Genomic DNA, 15,312 nt, shown 5'->3' on the forward strand with positions numbered 1-15,312 from the left:
ATTTGGGCTTGTAGCAGTGTGTGGTACTCATTGTATTAGGCCATCTATACCAAGCTCCACCAGCTTTCAAATCAATAAGAATTTTTATCTGCATCTAGCTCTGAAAAAACATTTGAGCTTGTAGCAGTGTGTGGGACTTGTTCTATTAGTCCATCTATACTAACCTCAACCAGGTTGCAAATTAAAAATAATTTTTATCTGCATCTAGCTCTGAAAAAATATTTGGTCTTGTAGCAGTGTGTGGGACTTGTTCTATTAGTCCTTCTATACTAACCTCCCCCAGGTTGCAAATTCAAAATAATTTTTATCTGCATCTAGCTCTTAAAAAATATTTGGGCTTGTAGCAGTTTGTGAGACTTGTTCTATTAGTCCATCTATACTAACCTCCACCAGGTTGCAAATTCAAAATAATTTTTATCTGCATCTAGCTCGGAAAAAACTATTTGGGCTTGTAGCAGTGTGTGGGACTTGTTCTATTAGTCCATCTATACTAACCTCCACCAGGTTGCAAATTCAAAATAATTTTTATCTGCATCTAGCTCTGAAAAAATATTTGGGCTTGTAGCAGTGTGTGGGACTTGTTCTATTAGTCCATCTATACTAACCTCCACCAGGTTGCAAATTCAAAATAATTTTTATCTGCATCTCGCTCTGAAAAAATATTTGGGCTTGTAGCAGTGTGTGCGACTTGTTCTATTAGTCCATCTATACTAACCTCCACCAGATTGCAAATTAAAAATATTTTTTATCTGCATCTAGCTCTGAAAAAATATTTGGGCTTGTAGCAGTGTGTGGAACCTGTTCTATTAGTCCATCTATACTAACCTCCACCAGGTTGCAAATTAAAAATAATTTTTATCTGCATCTAGCTCTGAAAAAATATTTGGGCTTGTAGCAGTGTGTGGGCCTTGTTCTATTAGTCCATCTATACTAACCTCCACCAGGTTGCAAATTCAAAATAATTTTTATCTGCATCTAGCTCCTAAAAAATATTTGGGCTTGTAGCAGTGTGTGGGACTTGTTCTATTAGTCCATCTATACTAACCTCCACCAGGTTGCAAATTAAAAATAATTTTTATCTGCATCTAGCTCTGAAAAATATTTGGGCTTGTAGCAGTGTGTGGGACTTGTTCTATTAGTCCATCTATACTAACCTCCACCAGGTTGCAAATTAAAAATAATTTTTATCTGCATCTAGCTCTGAAAAAATATTTGGGCTTGTAGCAGTGTGTGGGACTTGTTCTATTAGTCCATCAATACTAACCTCCACCAGGTTGCAAATTAAAAATAATTTTTATCTGCATCTAGCTCGGTAAAAATATTTGGGCTTGTAGCAGTTTGTGAGACTTGTTCTATTAGTCCATCTATACTAACCTCCACCAGGTTGCAAATTCAAAATAATTTTTCTCTGCATCTAGCTCGGAAAAAATATTTGGGCTTGTAGCAGTGTGTGGGACTTGTTCTATTAGTCCATCTATACTAACCTCCACCAGGTTGCAAATTCAAAATAATTTTTATCTGCATCTAGCTCTGAAAAAATATTTGGGCTTGTAGCAATGTGTGGGACTTGTTCTATTAGTCCATCAATACTAACCTCCACCAGTTTGCAAATTAAAAATAATTTTTATCTGCATCTAGCTCTTAAAAAATATTTGGGCTTGTAGCAGTTTGTGAGACTTGTTCTATTAGTCCATCTATACTAACCTCCACCAGGTTGCAAATTCAAAATAATTTTTATCTGCATCTAGCTCGGAAAAAATATTTGGGCTTGTAGCAGTGTGTGGGACTTGTTCTATTAGTCCATCTATACTAACCTCCACCAGGTTGCAAATTCAAAATAATTTTTATCTGCATCTAGCTCTGAAAAAATATTTGGGCTTGTAGCAGTGTGTGGGACTTGTTCTATTAGTCCATTTATACTAACCTCCACCAGATTGCAAATTAAAAATAATTTTTATCTGCATCTAGCTCTGAAAAAATATTTGGGCTTGTAGCAGTGTGTGGAACCTGTTCTATTAGTCCATCTATACTAACCTCCACCAGGTTGCAAATTAAAAATAAGTTTTATCTGCATCTAGCTCTGAAAAAATATTTGGGCTTGTAGCAGTGTGTGGGACTTGTTCTATTAGTCCATCTATACTAACCTCCACCAGGTTGCAAATTAAAAATATTTTTTATCTGCATCTAGCTCTGAAAAAATATTTGGGCTTGTAGCAGTGTGTGGTACTCATTGTATTAGGCCATCTATACCAAGCTCCACCAGCTTTGAAATCAATAAGAATTTTTATCTGCATCTAGCTCTGAAAAAACATTTGAGCTTGTAGCAGTGTGTGGGACTTGTTCTATTAGTCCATCTATACTAACCTCCACCAGGTTGCAAATTCAAAATAATTTTTATCTGCATCTAGCTCTTAAAAAATATTTGGGCTTGTAGCAGTTTGTGAGACTTGTTCTATTAGTCCATCTATACTAACCTCCCCCAGGTTGCAAATTCAAAATAATTTTTATCTGCATCTAGCTCCTAAAAAATATTTGGGCTTGTAGCAGTGTGTGGGACTTGTTCTATTAGTCCATCTATACTAACCTCCACCAGGTTGCAAATTAAAAATAATATTTATCTGCATCTAGCTCTGAAAAAATATTTGGGCTTGTAGCAGTGTGTGGGACTTGTTCTATTAGTCCATCTATGCTAACCTCCACCAGGTTGCAAATTCAAAATAATTTTTATCTGCATCTAGCTCTGAAAAAATATTTGGGCTTGTAGCAGTGTGTGGGACTTGTTCTATTAGTCCATCAATACTAACCTCCACCAGGTTGCAAATTAAAAATAATTTTTATCTGCATCTAGCTCTGAAAAAATATTTGGGCTTGTAGCAGTGTGTGGGACTTGTTCTATTAGTCCATCTATACTAACCTCCCCCAGGTTGCAAATTCAAAATAATTTTTATCTGCATCTAGCTCTGAAAAAATATTTGGGCTTGTAGCAATGTGTGGGACTTGTTCTATTAGTCCATCTATACTAACCTCCACCAGGTTGCAAATTCAAAATAATTTTTATCTGCATCTAGCTCTGAAAAAATATTTGGGCTTGTAGCAGTGTGTGGGACTTGTTCTATTAGTCCATCTATACTAACCTCCACCAGGTTGCAAATTCAAAATAATTTTTATCTGCATCTAGCTCTGAAAAAATATTTGGGCTTGTAGCAGTGTGTGGGACTTGTTCTATTAGTCCATCTATACTAACCTCCACCAGGTTGCAAATTAAAAATAATTTTTATCTGCATCTAGCTCTGAAAAAATATTTGGGCTTGTAGCTGTGTGTGGGACTTGTTCTATTAGTCCATCTATACTAACCTCCACCAGATTGCAAATTAAAAATAATTTTTATCTGCATCTAGCTCTGAAAAAATATTTGGGCTTGTAGCAGTGTGTGGAACCTGTTCTATTAGTCCATCTATACTAACCTCCACCAGGTTGCAAATTAAAAATAATTTTTATCTGCATCTAGCTCTGAAAAAATATTTGGGCTTGTAGCAGTGTGTGGTACTCATTGTATTAGGCCATCTATACCAAGCTCCACCAGCTTTGAAATCAATAAGAATTTTTAGCTGCATCTAGCTCTGAAAAAATATTTGGGCTTATAGCAGTGTGTGGGACTTGTTCTATTAGTCCATCTATACTAACCTCCACCAGGTTGCAAATTAAAAATTTTTTTTATCTGCATCTAGCTCTGAAAAAAATTTCGGCTTGTAGCAGTGTGTGGTACTCTTTGTATTAGGCCATCTATACCAAGCTCCACCAGCTTTGAAATTAATAATAATTTTTAGCTGCATCTAGCCCGGAAAATAATTTTTCTTCCCAATAGTGGTAGCAATAGAAATATGGGGCGCGCGCCTGGCTAACAAAAATATACTCTTCATGACAAAAAACACCAGCCTAGCGCACTGCATTAATATGATGGCATCATCGTCTCTCCCAGTGCTAGGCCTTCTACGCCGGCTAGCATTCCTGTGCCTAAAACACAATGTATGGGTCCGCGCTAGCCACGATGCTGAGGGGTCTAAAGCTGCTGCTAACGCTTTATCACAATTCAATTGGCAGATTTTCACAGAGCTCCTCCCCAACGCCCACCCATCGGGCAACAGTTGCCCACCCTCCCTATGGGATCTAGTGGCGAATAGTTGATGTCATTAATCAGAGCGTCAGTTGCCCGGTCGATGTTGCCAGCATACGGTAAGGCATGGGAAGAGTGGACACGACTAGTAGCAGGCAGACGGGTTGACCAATGTGAACAAGCCAGATTACAAGTCACCATAGAATTTCTCCACCAGCTAATGATGAGGGGCATATCAGGGGCGTCAGCGCAACGGTGTCTGACCGGAGTAGCATTTTGCTTCCAACTACTGAATTGGGGAGATGTGACAAAGAGATTCATCATCAGACAATCCATAAAAGGGTGGAAAAGGGGTCAGCCAAGTCAGGAGTGTAGACGTCCCGTCCCGTGTCACTAAAACTGATTTCTCACATCATATCCCTAACACCATTAACATGACACTCACAATTTGAAGCAACACTACTGTCTACTGCATTTGCGATCGCCTTCTTCGAGGCGCTATGCATAAGCGAATTAGTCCTTCAATCCAAAATTACCACCAGTGGAGGCTTATTACACCAGGACGTAGTCATAGCCAATAATGCAATACGTCTACGCATACGCCAATCGAAAACGGTTCCAGCGGGCAGGGGCACTTGGGTACTTCTACAACCCACAAATGGTACACTGAGTCGGGTAACAATAGTAAAAACATATATAACCATCAGATCACAAATTTCTTACTATCACACATTGATGGAATGCCATTATCAAGATACCAGTTCTAAGCTATATTTAACAACTATAAAATACACCAGCCAGGAAAAAGGAAGCAAGATTAGATCCAGCTCACCATAAAAGACATCTTGAAGGTGTTCAGAGCCCAGAAACGCCCACGTAAACGCGTGGAACAATTGAAAAATGAAGATAATCCAGCTCAACAAACCGTGAATAGGCTTTCATTCACACAATGTGCTTGATAGAGGACATGATCAGCAATGCAGCTAAAAGAAATGGGATATCAATGCCTTTCGGGTGACAGCCCACCCTTAGTTATCTATGGATGGGCTGTCACCCGTAATGCGTTGATGTCGCATTTCTTTTAGCTGTATTGCTGATCATGTCCTCTATCATGCACATTGTGTGAATGAAAGCCTATTCACGGTTTGTTGAGCTGGATTATCTTCATTTTTCAATTGTTCCACGCGTTTACGTGGGCGTTTCTGGGCTCTGAACACCTTCAAGATGTCTTTTATGGTGAGCTGGATCTAATCTTGCTTCCTTTTTCCTGGCTGGTGTATTTTATAGTTGACTTCACTCACTTTTTCCACCACTTCATAGTGTCCCTGCCACTTCGCTCCCCACCATGGGTACTAGTACAAGTGCCCAGTCCCCAGGCTGAAACTATCTCACTCGAGCCAACTTTTTGTACAAACTGGACTGTGCCTCTTGTGCCTTGAGGAGGTGCTCTTTTACAATAGACATAATAATGGCCATTTCCTCTTGCATCTGCGCCACATGCTCTATTATGCTTCTGTAGAGTGTGGTTTTAGTTTCCCACATCTCCTTGGCTACATCCAGGAGTCCACGGGGGAGTCGACCATACAGTAACTCAAACGGGGAAACACCTGTGAAGGTTTGTGGCTTGGACAGTCTCTGTCAGGAGTGCCATTGGCTGTTGATGGCGCTGCTGCTGTTGCCACTGTTGCTGCTGCTGCTACTTCTATAGATTGGCCTGGACCAGCTGAATAATCAGCTCCTTCATGTGTGTTCAGCTTGTGTTGCAACTGTTGTAGCTGCTTTTACCCAGGACATGAAGTCTTACCAAATAATCACCTGTGCTCTTTGGTATTTCACTGCCAGCATTCTCCACAAACTGTAGGGATTTCACGCTCATTGAAAGCCAATAGTGTTCACACAGGCAATGCTGTCTGGTCCAAATACTGTATCTGAAGTTTTATTGCTTTCAAAAAAATCCAGTGGTTACAAAAAAAACAGCCTCTTCTTGTGCACAAAGGTATCATAGACAAATAAACAGTTCATGCACCAGCAAGCAACACATATCAGGAGAGACTCACCCACTCAGATTATAGTCCTCTCCCTTTCAGCCTCTGGCTGAGACTGACAACACTTGAGGTCTTTTTTTTTCCCACACACAGACAGCTTTAACCCTTTTGCCCAGAGCCTGCTTTCGCCTTCATGACCAGACTAATTTTTTAAATTCTTTCTGACCATTGTTACTTTATGAGGTAATAACTAGAGATGAGCGTTGTTCTACTCGAACTGTTCGCCAATCTCAAATTCGAGCTGTTTTGGGCGGTGTTCGAGCCGGTCGGCGAACACGAACAATTTGAGAAAAATTCGGCTGTTCGAGGTTATGTTCGATAACTGTTCGTGCACCAAAATCATAACTGGATTTTTTCTCAGTAATGATGAAAATTAATGTTAATACGCAGTTTGAGTGTACAGCGGGGCGGGGGGAGGGGCAGGGGATGGATCTCTGCAGGAACAATGAAGATCTCCATTTTTTTTTCTCTTTCCCGCATTTGCAGTGGGGAGGTGCAATCTGTCAGCCTATCAGCAGCGCACACACGGAGCGAAGTGCTTTTTTTCACACAAGCAAGGGCATGTGTGATTGGCAGTGTATGTCACATGTCCTTGCCCTATAAGACCAAGCCATTTTCCCCGTCGCCACCATTTTCTCACTGCTGCAGCTGCGTGTTAGACGGCACCGCTGTTGCTGTGTGCGCTATACCTTGTTAATTTCAAGCCAATTTTCGCACAAATATACAGATAGCTTGGGAGTAGGGAATAGTTGTGATTGCAGTCCTTTTAAGGACTAGGTTACAGCATTTCCTACGACTTTTATCAGGCAGGTCTGTGCTCTTAAATAGATAGATTGTGGGAGTAAAGACTAATTGTAATTGGAGTCCTTTTCAGGACTAGGTTACATCAGTTCCTATCAGTTTTTGCCAGGCAGGTCTGTGCCAGTGCTGTGCAAGTTTTTTTCACAGCATTTGGCTGAATCTAGCAAAGCTAATCCTTTTTGGCCTATTGCAGAGTGTGTTAGTCAGTGGAGTAGCCTATCTGTGTTGCAAGATATACCACCTGTGTATAGAATACCAATTTTTTTACTGCACCTAGTGAAGTAAAATCTTTTGGGCATAGCATCATTCTATTAGTCCATCTATACTGACCTCCATCAGGTTGCAAACTGAATATAATTTTTTTCTGCATCTAGCTCTGAAAAAATATTTGGGCTTCTAGCGGTGTGTGGGACTTGGTCTATTAGTCCATCTATACTGACCTCCATCAGGTTGCAAATTAAAAATAATTTTTTTCTGCATCTAGCTCTGAAAAAATATTTGGGCTTCTAGCAGTGTGTGGGACTTGGTCTATTAGTCCATCTATACTGACCTCCATCAGGTTGCAAATTAAAAATAATTTTTTTCTGCATCTAGCTCTGAAAAAATATTTGGGCTTCTAGCAGTGTGTGGGACTTGGTCTATTAGTCCATCTATACTGACCTCCATCAGGTTGCAAATTAAAAATAATTTTTTTCTTCATTTATCTCTGAAAAAATATTTGGGCTTCTAGCAGCGTGTGGGACTTGTTCTATTAGTCCATCTATACTGACCTCCATCAGGTTGCAAATTAAAAATATTTTTTTTCTGCATCTAGCTCTGAAAAAATATTTGGGCTTCTAGCAGTGTGTGGGACTTGGTCTATTAGTCCATCTATACTGACCTCCATCAGGTTGCAAATTAAAAATATTTTTTTTCTGCATCTAGCTCTGAAAAAATATTTGGGCTTCTAGCAGTGTGTGGGACTTGGTCTATTAGTCCATCTATACTGACCTCCATCAGGTTGCAAATTAAAAATAATTTTTTTCTTCATTTATCTCTGAAAAAATATTTGGGCTTCTAGCAGCGTGTGGGACTTGTTCTCTTAGTCCATCTATACTGACCTCCATCAGGTTGCAAATTAAAAATAATTTTTTTCTGCATGTAGCTCTGAAAAAATATTTGGGCTTCTAGCAGTGTGTGGGACTTGGTCTATTAGTCCATCTATACTGACCTCCATCAGGTTGCAAATTAAAAATAATTTTTTTCTGCATCTAGCTCTGGAAAAATATTTGGGCTTCTAGCAGTGTGTGGGACTTGGTCTATTAGTCCATCTATACTGACCTCCATCAGGTTGCAAATTGAATAAAAAAAATTTCTGCATCTAGCTCTGAAAAAATATTTGGGCTTCTAGCAGTGTGTGGGACTTGGTCTATTAGTCCATCTATACTGACCTCCATCAGGTTGCAAATTAAAAATAATTTTTTTCTTCATTTATCTCTGAAAAAATATTTGGGCTTCTAGCAGCGTGTGGGACTTGTTCTATTAGTCCATCTATACTGACCTCCATCAGGTTGCAAATTAAAAATAATTTTTTTCTGCATCTAGCCCAGCCAATAGTTTTGGCCTAATACCACAGTTTGGCCACTCAGCTCTGCTCGGTTACCATCCATTGTTTTTTTGTGCAAACAACTCCAGAGTTGTGAATTAGTTAACCACCAAAATGAGTGGAAAAAGGCCTGCTGCTGGTGGAAAGGGGAATAGGCGTGTTGGGAAGGGGAAAAAAGGTTGTGTCCGTGGGGTAGGTGCAGAAGAAAGACCATCTTCCAGCCAAACTAAAATGTCTACTTCTTTTAGCGGACAATGTGATAAGATCCCTTTCTTACGGCCACGCCAATCGCTACAAATTCCAGATGAGGCACAAAAACAGCAGGTGCTTCAACGGATATCAAGTGCTCCTTTAAGTGGGCTCTCCTCCACATCAACTTCAACATCACAAATACTCCAGTCCTCAAAGGTGTCACCCAAATCGCACTTGCTTCCTCACAGCTCCCAAATCTCCAGCTGCCCGTCTGAGTATGAGGTAGAACAGATGGTTGAGTCTGCAGAGCTGTTTACTCATACTATAGCCTGGGAATCAGAGGTCGACTCCAGCGCTTCTGTGAATCCAGACGAGGAAATGATCTGCACTGATGCCCAGAATCTTTATGAGTCGGATCCAGGACCAGACGCAAAAGGTTCTGACCATAATGTAGACCCTCATTCCCAAACTGTAACTCCTGTTGGTGGAGACAATGAGGAAGACGATGATAAGACTCAAATACCTGATTGGAGCGACAACTTTAGTTTTTTGTCAGGGCAGGAACAGGTTGGCTCTGAGGACGACGGGTGTGATATCGCACAGGGTGATGATGATGAGGTCGGAGATCCCACTTACTGTCAACCCACAGTCAGCCAAGAGATGAGGTCAGCAGAGGAGGTGGAGGAAGATGCTAGTGACGACGAGGTCAGGTTGCGCCTTCCTGGACAGAGACGTAGTACTGGAAGCACGTCAACAACTGCATCCTCAAACACAACTCTGCCTCTCACCACAAGTCGTGGTGGCTCTTCAGGTCGCATGGGTGCTAAGCCTTGCATAGCCTGGGCATTTTTTCAGATCGATAAAGATGACCCAACTCGTGTTATCTGTAACATTTGTCAGCAAAAGCTAAGTAGAGGCCAAAAAATACATAGTTTGAGTACTTCATGCATGAACCGGCACATGGACATGAAGCATAAGTTGCAGTGGGAAGCTCAGTGTGCTACAATGCGGCCTAGCCGGCCGGGCCAATCACCGTCTGCCATATCTTGTGCATCCGCGGCCTCTTCATCCTCTGTGACTGGGGGGACAGCAGTCACACCTGTTTTGGGGCGCAGACCTGCCACCTCTTTACCCGCAACAGCCAGCGTGATTGGCAGGTCATCATTTTCTTTGGAGGTGGTAACACCAGCTGGTGTTGAGCGCTGTCCGACATCGATAGCACCACCTTTGGATCAAGGCAACCTAACATGTCCGCCTGCATCTTCCTCACAGACCGGCAGTTTGCCGGGGACACCCTTATCAACCCCGTCTAAGCACAATAGCCAGCCCTCGGTCCCTCAGATGTGGACAAGTAAAAGACCATTTCCTCCTAGCCATGAGAAAGCTAAGAGGTTGAATTTCACCATCTGCAAGCTCTTGGCTACAGAAATGCTGCCTTTCCGCCTGGTGGACACAGAGGATTTTCGAGACTTTATGTCCGTCGCAGTGCCCCAGTACCAGATGCCCAGTCGGCACTACTTCTCAAAGAAAGGTGTGCCTGCGCTCCACCAGCATGTCGCACACAACATCACCGCTTCTTTGAGAAACTCTGTGTGTGACAGGGTGCATTTCACCACAGAAACTTGGACGAGTAGGCATGGACAGGGGCGTTACATGTCGCTGACTGGGCACTGGGTAACTATGGTGACAGCAGGACAAGGGGCTGCTGTCCAAGTCTTGCCGTCCCCACGAGTTGTGCGTCAATCCTCTTTATGTCATTTTTCCTCCACTGCTTCTGCCTCCTCAACCTCCTCTCGGTCTTCCACCTGCACCCAAAGCCTGTCTGGTCATGCCACAAGCTTTCTAACTGCGCAGAAGGGATCCTGCACACCTCCTTACTATGCTGGCAGTAGGGCTCAACGTCATCAGGCGGTTTTTACATTGAAATGTCTGGGAAATGTGAGTCACACAGCTGAGGAGTTGTGGTCAGCTCTGGAGAACCAATTTCATGAATGGTTGTATCCACTGGACCTGAAACCAGGGAAGGCCGTGTGCGACAATGCTGCAAACCTGGGTGCGGCCCTTCGCCGGGGCAATGTCACACACGTGCCTTGTATGGCTCACGTGTTGAACCTGGTTGTCCAGCAATTTTTAGCCCACTATCCCAGACTAGATGGCCTTCTGCAGAGGGCACGGTCGCTGTGTGCTCACTTCCGCCGTTCGCATCCCGCAGCTCAGCGACTTACATCTCTACAGAAGTCGTTGGGCCTGCCACTTCACCGGCTAAAATGCGATGTGCCTACCCGGTGGAATTCAACTCTGCACATGTTGCAGCGACTGTGGCAGCACCGACAAGCCCTGGTGCAATACGTTCTGACGTATAGCCTGGGCCAACGAGATTCAGAGGTGGGGCAAATCACGCTGGAGGAGTGGTCTCAGATCAGGGACCTATGCACCCTTCTGCACAGTTTTGAAATGGCGACGAAGATGTTTAGTGCTGACGATGCCATTATCAGCATGACTATTCCGGTGATTTACATGCTGGAGCACATGTTAAACAGAATTCGGAGTCAGGTGGTGGCACAAGAGGAGGTGGAGGAAGTAGAGGAGGAGGAGTTGTATGCGGAAGGGCTAACATCTGCAAGGTCCAGACGGTCGGCAGCACCAAGGCGGCAGGCATGTGAGGGTGGGGGAGATGATTTTACCAGGGCGCATGGTAGCAGCCAAACTAGTGAGGAAGGTGCAGGAGCCCAGGAAGAAGTGGAGGACGAACTGATGGAAGACTCATCAGATGAGGGAGACCTTGATCACATTTCTGTTGTGCGAGGTTGGGGGGAGAGGACAGAGGAAGGAAGCATGATTGTTACCTCGCCACCAACACAACAGGGACTTGGTGCTCCTGGATGCGCAACACACATGAGTGCCTTCTTGCTGCACTACCTGCAACATGACCCTCGAATTGTGAGAATTAGAAATAATCCTGACTACTGGGTTGCCACACTGTTAGATCCCCGGTACAAAAGTAAATTTGCAGAAATTATTCCTGCCATAGAAAGGGATGCACGCATGCAGGAGTATCAGCAGAGACTGTTGCAGAATCTTACATGTGCTTTTCCACAAAATACCAGTGGTGCACGTAGTGAATCTCACAGTTCCAACTTGCCAACCGTGGGACCGTCAAGTGTTCAGCACTCAAACCGTAACAGAACCACAGTATCTGCTGGTAACATCAATTTTGCGGAATCATTTCACCACTTTTTTAGCCCATCCTTTGCAAGGCCACAGGAGACAAGAAGTCTGACACATAGTCAACGCCTAGAGACGATGGTACAGGAGTATCTCCAAGTAAACATTGAAGCCACGACTGTGTCACTGGACCCTTGCTCTTTTTGGGCTTCCAATCTGGATAAATGGCCGGAGCTAGCCACTTACGCCTTGGAGATCTTGTCATGCTCCGCAGCCAGCGTTCTGTCTGAACGTGTGTTCAGCGCTGCTGGTGGTGTGCTGACAGATAAGCGCACGCGGCTCTCCACTGATAATGTAGACAGACTCACGTTCATAAAGATGAACAAATCATGGATCCGAAACGACTTTTCTACCCCTGTGTCATCTTGGGGAGAGTAAAAGCTTGATGATTGGTTAAAATCACCCTACCAACCGTTTTAAGCTTTCAAATTACTAATCATGTTTATCTGTATCTTGACTGGAAATTAATTTGGGCTTTGTAGCAGTGTGCAGCACTGATCCTATTAGGCCATCTATAATAAGCTTCACCAGATTTAAAATTAAAAATAATTTTTAGCTGCATCTAGCCCGGAAAATAATTTTGGGGCTCCGAGATGCGCAAGACACATAAGTGCCTTCTTGCTGCACTACCTGCAGCATGACCCTCATATTGTCAGAATTCGAAGTAATCATGACTACTGGGTTGCCACACTCTTAGATCCCCCAAACTTTTCGATCAACCTTTTCATTTTAATAAAGACCAAAAAAATGGTCATTTTTGAAATTATAAGCATTAGCAGGTTGTTAGAAACTGAAATCAAACAGTTTTCAACTCAAAACTTTATTCTAGGTGATGTTACATTTTCACATAGGACCCCTTATTCGAAAGGAGCTTCTGAACTCTCTCGTCCATTGAATTTGTCAGGTTTTGGATGGTTTCTGCTTCAATTGTTTTGCATGAGGACAGAATACCCTCCCAGAGCTGTTGCTTAGATGTGAACTGCCTCCCGCCATCATAGACACTCCTTTTAATGATGCTCCAAAGGTTCTGAATGGGGTAGAGGTCAGGGGAGCATGGGGGTCACACCATAAGTTTGTCCCCTTTTATGCCCATATCAGCCAGAGATGCAGATGTTTTATGTGCAGCATGAGATGGTGCATTATCATGCAGAAAAATGATCTTGCTGTGAAATACACGGTTCTTCTTCTTGAACCATGGCAGGAAGTGCTGTTTGAGAAAATCCACATACATTATGGAGTTCATCTTTAGCGCCTTCAGGGATCCTAAAGGGGCCGACAATCTCTCTCCCCATGATTCCAGCCCAAAACATTACTCCACCTCCTCCTTGTTGGCGCTGTAGCTGTGTTTGCGTGGGGTGTCCATCAACCAGCCATCCTCCACTCCATTCATCTGGACCATCGAGCGCTGCACGGCACTCATCCGTGAACAAAACAGTTTTGAAATCAGTCTTCATGTAATGTTTGGCCCACTGGAGCCGTTTCTGCTTGTGTGAAGTGGATAGAGGAGGTCGACAGGATGGCATATGCACAGCTGCAAACCTCTGAAGGACCATGCATCTTATTGTTCGGGGGACGTTGGAGGCACAAGCAGCTTCAAAAACTTGTCTGCTGCTATGACAAGGCTTTTTTGCCGCTGTTGTTTCAACCTGACGTAATTGCCTGTAGGAAAGAGTCCTCAATTTGCCCTTATCAGCACGCACACGTGTGTACTGTGAATCAGCTACATACTTCTTGATTGCCAAGACACTTCATCCTGATCATCGCACAATGTTGATTGTAGTCATGCCTTGACCTAAACACTCCACAATTTGTTGCTTCTCAGCAGCCGACACATCCTTTTTCTTTCCCATTTTGGCAGAAAATGTAGGCTGCTTAATAATGTGAGAGAGCCTTCTTAAGTAGTCTTGCCTTTCATTGGACACACCTGCCAAACTAATTAGCACAGGTGTCTGCAATTGCTTACAGTGATATAAAGAGCCCTGACACACATCACCATCAATGAGTTTAACTGACAAACAAACAAATTCTTCCCTTATCACTCCTAAACACTTTTTGCATAATAATTTGGAACGCGGTGTACATGTGCTTTTCCACAAAACACCAGTGGTTCACGTAGTGAATCTTACAGTTCTAACTTACCAACCGTGGTCTGTATGGAATTGTTCAATAAAGGGCCCAAAATTAAGATAACATAGATGGGAGAGGTCTCTATGAATAGGAATTCCTAAGTATTTGATACCCTGTGAGGGCCAGGCAAAGGGAAAGTTGGACTGGATGGAATCCTATATGGATTTAGGGAGGGAGACATCGAGGGCCTCAGACTTCGCTGCATTGATTTTAAAATTTTACCATGTAACAAAGTGATCTATTTCAGCCATAACAGCAGGGATGGATATATGTGATTGAGTGATATATACTAGGACATCATCAGCAAATAGAGAGCACTTGTACTCGGTGCCTCCCACCTCAATCCACCTAATATTGGGGTTATGGCGAATTGATGAGAGCAGGTGCTCCGTCACTAGGATGTATAAGAGAGGGGACAGAGGACATCCCTGCCTTGTCCCATTGGTGATTGTGAAAGGTGATGAAAATGTTCTGACGCACCCCCTGGGCCTTGGGACACCCGGAGCCGGACACTTTTTGGTGGATGCTGGTGGTTGTAGTCTTCGTGGCGGCGATCCGGTTCCGTGGCTCAGGGCGGTCAAACCAGTGGCGGAACTATTTATGTGGTTTTGATGTTTAAATGTCCGACTACGCCACCCGTGGATTGCGGTCAGAGTGAACCGCCGCCTACAGGGCAGACCGCTAAGGCTGGTGTTGTGGGTGCAGCAGAGCGTAGCATAACTCCCCACGGGAGGAGTATAGCCTCAGGGCAGTGTATGCGGAGGATGGGGGTGATGGTGCAGGGCAGCAGCAGTAACGACACGGAGTCAGTGATGCAGTTCAGGGCCTTTACTCACAGTTCTTATTATCCAGACCACGTCTGCAGGTAACGGCTGCCCACGTCGTACTGTGCTCACCAGGTGAGGGGCTCAGACAACTCCCAGATAACTTTGGAGCGCTTCACAGGACCCCCTTTGTGTGTCCTTTGTCTGGCCTTTCTTACCAACACTTCTGTCCGGCTGCCTCGGGCCTCCTCTTGGTAAACTTGGCGCCAGTTTCCCTGACCCTATGTGGTGCCTTCCTAGTGGGTGGAGCAAGGGGCTGCGCCACATAAAATGTCAGAGCCTCCGGTTTCTAGCTGAGGGTCGTTTCCTGCCTCCACTAGTTCGGAGACCGGTCTCCCCCTTTGGCCTGACCCCTCCACGCAGGTGGATTCGGGCGTGCGGTGGCGACTCGCCCGTCCG

Source organism: Phyllobates terribilis, unplaced genomic scaffold (assembly GCF_046119375.1).
Source record: "Phyllobates terribilis strain yellow unplaced genomic scaffold, ASM4611937v1 Scaffold_10__3_contigs__length_209671492, whole genome shotgun sequence".
Taxonomy (NCBI): domain Eukaryota; kingdom Metazoa; phylum Chordata; class Amphibia; order Anura; family Dendrobatidae; genus Phyllobates; species Phyllobates terribilis.